The following is a 7823-nucleotide window of genomic DNA, read 5'->3' as shown; positions in this document are numbered from 1 at the left end:
AAGATAAGATGCATAAAAGATAAACATCACATGCAATCAATATAAGTGATATGATATGGCCATCATCATCTTGTGCCTGTGATCTCCATCTCCGAAGCACCGTCATGATCACCATCGTCACCGGCGCGACACCTTGATCTCCATCGTAGCATCGTTGTCGTCTCGCCAATCTTATGCTTCCACGACTATCACTACCGCTTAGAGAGAAAGTAAAGCATTACAGCGCAATTGCATTGCATACAATAAAGTGACAACCATATGGCTCCTGCCAGTTGCCGATAACTCGGTTACAAAACATGATCATCTCATACAATAAAATTAGCATCATGTCTTGACCATATCACATCACAACATGGCCCTGCAAAAACAAGTTAGACGTCCTCTACTTTGTTGTTGCAAAGTTTTACGTGGCTTGCTACGGGCTTAGCAAACCAACTTACCTACGCATCAAAACCACAACGATTAGTTTGTCAAGTTGGTGCTGTTTTAAACCTTTCGCAAGGACCGGGCGTTAGCCACACCTCGGTTCAACTAAAGTTGGAGAAACTGTCAACCCGCAAGCCACCTTTGTGCAAAAGCACGTCGGGAGAACCCGGTCTCGCGTAGCGTACGCGTAAATGTTGGTCCGGGCCGCTTCATCCAACAATTACCGCCGAACCAAGTATGACATGCTGGTAAGCAGTATGACTTATATCGCCCACAACTCACTTGTGTTCTACTCGTGCATATAACATCAACATATAAAACCTAGGCTCGGGATGCCACTGTTGGGAACGTAGTAATTTCAAAAAAATTCCTATGCACACGCAAGATCATGTGATGCATAACAACGAGAAGGGGAGAGTGTGATCTACGTACCCTTTGTAGATCGACAACGGAAGCGTTATGGTTGATGTAGTCGTACGTCTTCACGGATCGACCGATCAAGCACCGAAACTACGGCACCTCCGAGGTTCTTAGCACACGTTCAGCTCGATGACGATCCCCGGGCTCCGATCCAGCAAAGCGTCGGGGAGGAGTTCCGTCAGCACGACGGCGTGGTGACGATCTTGATGTTCTACCGTCGCAGGGCTTCGCCTAGCACCGCTACAATATGACCGAGGTGGAATATGGTGGAGGGGGGCACGCACACGCTAAGGAACGATCACGAAGATCAACTTGTGTTCTATGGGGTGCCCCCTGCCCCTGTATATAAAGGATGGAGGAGGAGGAGGCCGGCCAAGGCTTGGTGCGGCCAGGATGTGGAGTTCTACTAGGACTCCAAGTCCTAGTAGGAGTCCACCAAGAGGGGAGGAAGGGAGAAGGAAGTGGAGAAGAAGGAAAGGTGGCCGGCCCCCTTTTCCCTAGTCCAATTCGGACAAGAGGGGAGGGGGGCGCAGCAGGCCCCTGGCCCTTTCTCCTCTTCCCCCTAAAGCCCATCAAGGCCCATTGCTTCTCCCGTAACTACCCGATACTCCAAAAAATACCTGAATCACTCGGAACCTTTCCAATGTCCGAATATAGTCGTCCAATATATCGATTTTTACGTCTCGACCCATTTCGAGACTCCTCGTCATGTCCCCCGATCTCATCCGGGACTCCGAACTCCTTCGGTACATCAAAACTCATAAACTCATAATATAACTGTCACTGAAACCTTAAGCGTGCGGACCCTACGGGTTCGAGAACAATGTAGACATGACCGAGACATGTCTCCGGTCAATAACCAATAGCGGGACCTGGATGCCCATATTGGCTCCTACATTATTCTACGAAGATCTTTATCGGTCAGACCGCATAACAACATACGTTGTTCCCTTTGTCATCGGTATGCTACTTGCCCGAGATTCGATCGTCGGTATCCAATACCTAGTTCAATCTCGTTACCGGCAAGTCTCTTTACTCGTTCCGTAATACATCATCTCACAACTAACTCATTAGTTGCAATGCTTGCAAGGCTTATGTGATGTGTATTACCGAGAGGGCCCAGAGATACCTCTCCGACAATCGGAGTGACAAATCCTAATCTCGAAATACGCCAACCCAACATGTACCTTTGGAAACACCTGTAGAGCACCTTTATAATCACCCATTTACGTTGTAACGTTTGGTAGCACACAAAGTGTTCCTCCGGCAAACGGGAGTTGCATAATCTCATAGTCATAGGAACATGTATAAGTCATGAAGAAAGCAATAGCAACATACTAAACGATCGGGTGCTAAGCTAATGGAATGGGTCATGTCAATCAGATCATTCAACTAATGATGTGATCCCGTTAATCAAATAACAACTCTTTGTCCATGGTTAGGAAACATAACCATCTTTGATTAACGAGCTAGTCAAGTAGAGGCATACTAGTGACACTCTGTTTGTCTATGTATTCACACATGTATTATGTTTCCGGTTAATACAATTCTAGCATGAATAATAAACATTTATCATGATATAAGGAAATAAATAATAACTTTATTATTGCCTCTAGGGCATATTTCCTTCAGGGGGAACACCCAGCGCCGCCAGCATGCGAACCCACTGGCCCAAGCACCTCATGCGCGGCGGCGGCGCCATCACCACGCACGACCACCAACCTCACCGCCGGCCGAAGCCAACGGGCCAGATCGGCCGAGCCCGCCACGGCCAGATCTGAAACCTCGGACGCCATCGACACGAGGCAGCCCATCACCTGCGAGAGGTCGAGGACGCCGCGCCGAGCAGCCGCCACGCCGGCCGGAGACGCCGAGGACGAGACTCCCACAACCACGGGCTCACGCCGGCGACCTAGGCCGCCGAGCGCGCGGAGATCCCCGCCGCCACCGTCCTCCGGCGCGGGCTTCGCCCGGCGGACTCATCCGGCGGCGGCGGGAGGGGGGCGTGATGTAGAGGGGGGCGGCAGCGGCGTACCTAGGGTTCCCCCGAGCCGCCCTGGGGACGACGCGGGGGTCGGGCGTTCTGTTTGGGCTTCCATCCATATAGCTTTAGCTTTTAAGCTGGTCTTATTTTATGAGGTCATAAATTCAGTGTTCACCGCAACAGTTCTAGAAGTAGAAAAAGAGAACCTCTGCTTTCATGATCCGTGTATGACTGCTTAAGTTCAAGAACTTCTGGTGTCTTGTTGAATTTGAAGTTGCACTAGTGCGCTATCTTAAGTTTTTGTGCTTATCGCCCTGTAGAAGAAAGCAAAGTCCTTACATTTTCCATGTAGCCACATTTATTTTCCTTGACTGAAAATTAATGGCGCCTTCTTACTGCTACATTTGTGCAATGTCCTTGTTATACTGCTCTATCCATCCATGTATGATCTCAACTTCCTGTCTCCTTTGTTCTACAAGCCAGTCTGGATCATCCTTGGTTGCAGATCTGAGGTCCAAATGATGGGCCCCTGAACATCACCACCACAAAAGAAGTAGTCATGCATAAGTAAGTTTCAGAATACTTTTGGCCTTGGATATTTTCTGCAACTTCACGTTTACCTTTCTCTGTGACAAGAGCAATGATGCTGGATGATATGTTCTTGAGCACCCTGATAGCAGTTTGAGAGGAGTACTATTAATATTTTTGACTGTGGTAAAATTGCTACCTAAATGGTTGAAACTATCAACATGAATAGATCAGATGGTGAGAAATCTTTTACTCCTACCCGCCTCCACTCCACGGGTCTCGCATTCCGTTGGAGAAGATGATGTTGCTCCCAAACCTCTTGAGAACCTTGTCAATTTTCTGCAGTGGGTCGTGCAATGCAGTACCAGGTGAGCACACATGCCACCTAAAGAGATGCTGCTACTGATATGTAAACACTGAAAATCTGAAGACCAAAAACTTACATGGCCACCATATTGAGTAGTGATCCAGTGCATCCTTGGACGAACTCCGTAGAACATGAAGCAGCCCTCGGACCTCTTCTCAGGCATGAAGCTGGACGGTGGGAACATGCTCTCGTTCGACACTGTCATCGGCATGAACATCTCGGTGCAGGCCTGCAAAAGAGTTTGTTTCACAAAACACATATATGATCTTCTCAGGCTTCATTTGTTATCAGTACACCACATTCACATGTATGTGAGTCAGGCTTGTACCTGCCAGCCCCAGCCATGGAGGCCATGAGGGTCATCACCACCCTCCACCTCGAAGCACTTCTGGTCGCCTGTGTAATTGTAGTATAGGCTCGCCGCAGCGAAAGCTTCGTCGATGACGTCTGCTCCCGCGGGGAAAGTATCAATGATCTTGCACATCTGCAGAAATGTCAGGAGAATTACATGCTCAGCAGAAAAGAATAAAAACAGGTCCTCAGACTCAGTTTGGTAGCTCTGAAACCCATGTTTCTCTCCTCATTTATGATTCATTTGATGTAGTAATGCAGTCGAGAGTAAGGGTTGTAAATTAGGTTACAAGTGGCAAACCTCCTTCACAGGATAAGCAGGCAGATTCATCATGAAATTGGCTGGGGTTGGATAGTCCACCATGGCAGTGGTGGTGAATGCTGCCCTTAGCCACAATCCCAGACGAGAAACGGAATGCACTGTCCTAAAATACATGAGATAGAGCAATGTCACCAACCTAAGTCATCGTTGTCGATTCGCCCAAAGTATGATGTCCATATATCCTTCGTTGACAAGATGAGATTTGCATGTCCAAAACAATTATCAGTTGGACAAATCTTACTTGCAGGTCCTGAAGGTTTTGCTGAGCTCCAAGAGCCCTGTCTCGTTTGATCCCTTCTCATCTAGCACATCCCAAACTGCCTTGATGACACTGAAGCAATTCAGGCTCTCAGACTGCAAAATTAGTTGGATGTTACAAACTTAGAATAAGCTGATTAAACACATTTATCTTTTTGGAAATTAACTTGACTTGGGACAGCTACTAATCAAGCATCAATCAGCCAAAGATGTCACTAGCAAGTGACTCATCATTCCCTTCCCTTGTTATATCTTGTCTCTGCCGTATTAGTAATAGTTGTGTCATCGGGCATCATCAACTTGCATATCTTTGGACAAGTGAGGACCTTATTTGCGACCGCCTATTGATAGCCCTTCTGCGCGGTTGAGCGTTGCAATCAGGCTAATCCAAAAATGAACCATTAGCCGTGGTGAACTCATTAAGGTAAGTCATCACCTAGACATCCACATCATTAGCCATTTCAATCACGCACTTAAATTCCATGCATTCTCTTCTTGGAAGATTCCAAACAAACGTATCTGTTAAGTTACATCCTCATGAAGAAAAGGGCCACCACCAATTCATAATTCACAACTGAAAACCACTAATGTGCCGCTAGGGTACTGATAACACGACAACAAGTGAAATCCAGTACTAATAGTAATTCAGAGCCGACACGGTGACAACAAGTGAAATTCGGTATCCAGAGCAGAGCATGTTGATCTGCCATGCGTTATCATCACCAATAATTTGACCAGTGACACTGGGCCATCCATCCAGAAATTATTTGACCTACTTTTGAGGAAGTTAAAGCACGATGATGTTATGCAGTAGTAGTGATTAATTCCCATTATTACCTTGAAGTCTTGCGAGACGGTGTCGTCGAAGCTAGACCACGGGGTGATATCGTCAAACTGTAGGATCGGAGCTGAGGATGCCAGTGCTCCTATGGCGACATGGGGATACTTGAGCCTGAACCATGAAGCCAGCACTAGAAACAACAGGCATAAAGTCATTTATTGTACTTTATTTTTGGAAGATCCATTCACACTGACAACATTATTAGTGTAGATTAGCTCATCCTAATTTTCTCTCAAATAAAATCGCACGCATGGATATAATTGGCAATATGGGGGGACGTGTCGGTGATGGACATACTGCCGCCATAGGAGCCACCGAAGACGACGACAGGAGCGTCGACGGCGGAGAGGTTCTGCTTGAGGCTGGTGATGAGGATGGCGAAGTCGGCGAGCGCCTGCGTGGATGTCAGGTAGCCCAGCGTGTCGGCGGACTTGTACGAGTCGTTTCCGAACGGCTTGGACTCCCCGTAGTACCGATGCTGCACACAAATTTCAAACAAGTTAGTACTATTATACTAGTTGAACAAGTTTGCAGTTAGTACTAATTAGCATTTTTCTTTTTTCGCGAATATATAAAGCTTGCGTATCTTTTCATTATGAGAGGAAAAATAGAGTGCAATACTATGGATGCTAATTAGCATGACAACAACAAAATTTAAACAAGTGATTGCTATGGATGCTTAAACAACAGCAAAAATGGTGTCTTGTCTCGAGAGAATCAATAGGACAACCAAATTTTGGACGAGGGCGCGTGCGGTCACCGACGATATCAGCCATGGCAGAGGATGTGGCCAAAAGGGTACCTCGATGAAGACGAGGAGGGCGCCGAAGTCGGGCGCGATGTCGAACATGAAGCCGGTATTGGTGGCGAACCACTCGATGTCGCCCTCGTTGCCGGTGTACACGAACAGCGGGCCGGCGGTGGGTTTCCGCCGCCAGAAGGTGTCTGAGGAGTACTTCTGGGAGAAGACGTGGGAGGATTGGGCGTGAAGGTGAGTGGTCCAACTCCTGCGGGAAGTAGTGCGCCGTGTACGGCTTCGGTGCCGTGTCCGCCGCGGCGTTGCACCTGCGCTCGAGAGCTTGCCAGGCCCGGTGCTGCTGCAGAGGAAGGCGAGTCCAGAAAGGTAAGGGGGGGGCTGGCTGGGAAGCTTGGAGGAGGTCGCTGCTGCTGCCAGTGGTGCAGGCGCGAGCGCCATGAAGAAGAGGAGGAGCAGCGCCGGGACGACGAAGAAGAGCGAGGAGGAGGCCGCCATTTTTGCCCGTCACTAGAGCTCTCACTCCTGGTCGCTTATGTCAGTCCTCGTGTCGTGTGGGGTTTGTGGGAAACGTCGTACCCTCGCTCTGGGTGACGCCTGCGTGTTATATAGTCAGGGGTGTGACTCCCTGAGATAGCATACAGATGATTGAGATTACAGACTTAAGAAAGAAGAGGTGGATCTCTAGTTACAAGAGATAACAAAGAATATAAACTACCTATCTCTATCCCTTATCTATCTTCGGTTACAAGGAAGGCCGGCTAGGCTGTCACGATGCAACATCTCGTTTGACACCTTCCCTTAATCACAACTTGGTCAAGTTAAGATTACGTTTGAATTCTTCAAGATTCCTTGTAGGCAATGCCTTTGTGAAACCATCTGCAACCTGATCTCGTGAATGCACAAAACGGATGTCCAATTGCTTGTTAGCCATCCTTTCTCTGACAAAGTGAAAATCTATTTCAATGTGTTTTGTCCTGGCATGAAACACTGGGTTAGCAGATAAATAGGTAGCACCAAGGTTATCACACCATATACATGGGACTTGCGTGTGTTTCACACCAAGCTCTCTCAACATGGACTGAACCCAAATGATCTCTGTTGTGGCATTTGCTAGTGCTTTATACTCAGCTTATGTACTTGACCTCGACACAGTAGCCTGTTTCTTTGCACACCAGGATATCAGATTTGGCCCAAAGAATATCGCAAAACCACCAGTGGAGCGTCTGTCATCTAGACATCATGCCCAGTCAGAGTTAGAAAAAGCACTAACAAGAGTGGAGGAGGACTTGCTGAAAGTAAGACCAAGATTCAAAGTATCTTTCACATATCTCACTATGCGTTTTGCGGCAGTCCAATGAGTTTTGGCGGGAGCATGAAGGAACTAGCAAACTTTGTTAACAGCAAAGAAAATGTCAGGCCTTGTTAATGTTAAGTACTGAAGTGCTCCCACTAAGCTTCTGTATCTGGTACTGTCATCCTGACTCAAAGGTTCTCCTTCGGCAAGTGACCGTTTTTCTGTGCTAGATAATGGTGTTGGTGAAGGCTTACATCCTTGCAACCCAACTCTCC

At 47.6% G+C, this 7823-nt stretch overlaps 1 pseudogene; it reads right to left on the bottom strand.

Moving 5' to 3' along the window:
- Window positions 1–3058: 3058 nt before the first annotated feature.
- LOC125553538 lies at window positions 3059–6811 on the bottom strand (annotated as a pseudogene).
- Between the last annotated feature and the right edge of the window lie 1012 nt (window positions 6812–7823).

Source organism: Triticum urartu, chromosome 4, assembly GCF_003073215.2.
Source record: "Triticum urartu cultivar G1812 chromosome 4, Tu2.1, whole genome shotgun sequence".
NCBI classification, from domain to species: domain Eukaryota; kingdom Viridiplantae; phylum Streptophyta; class Magnoliopsida; order Poales; family Poaceae; genus Triticum; species Triticum urartu.
Note: the sequence above shows the minus strand (reverse complement) of the source record. Positions and strands in the feature narration are given on the sequence as shown.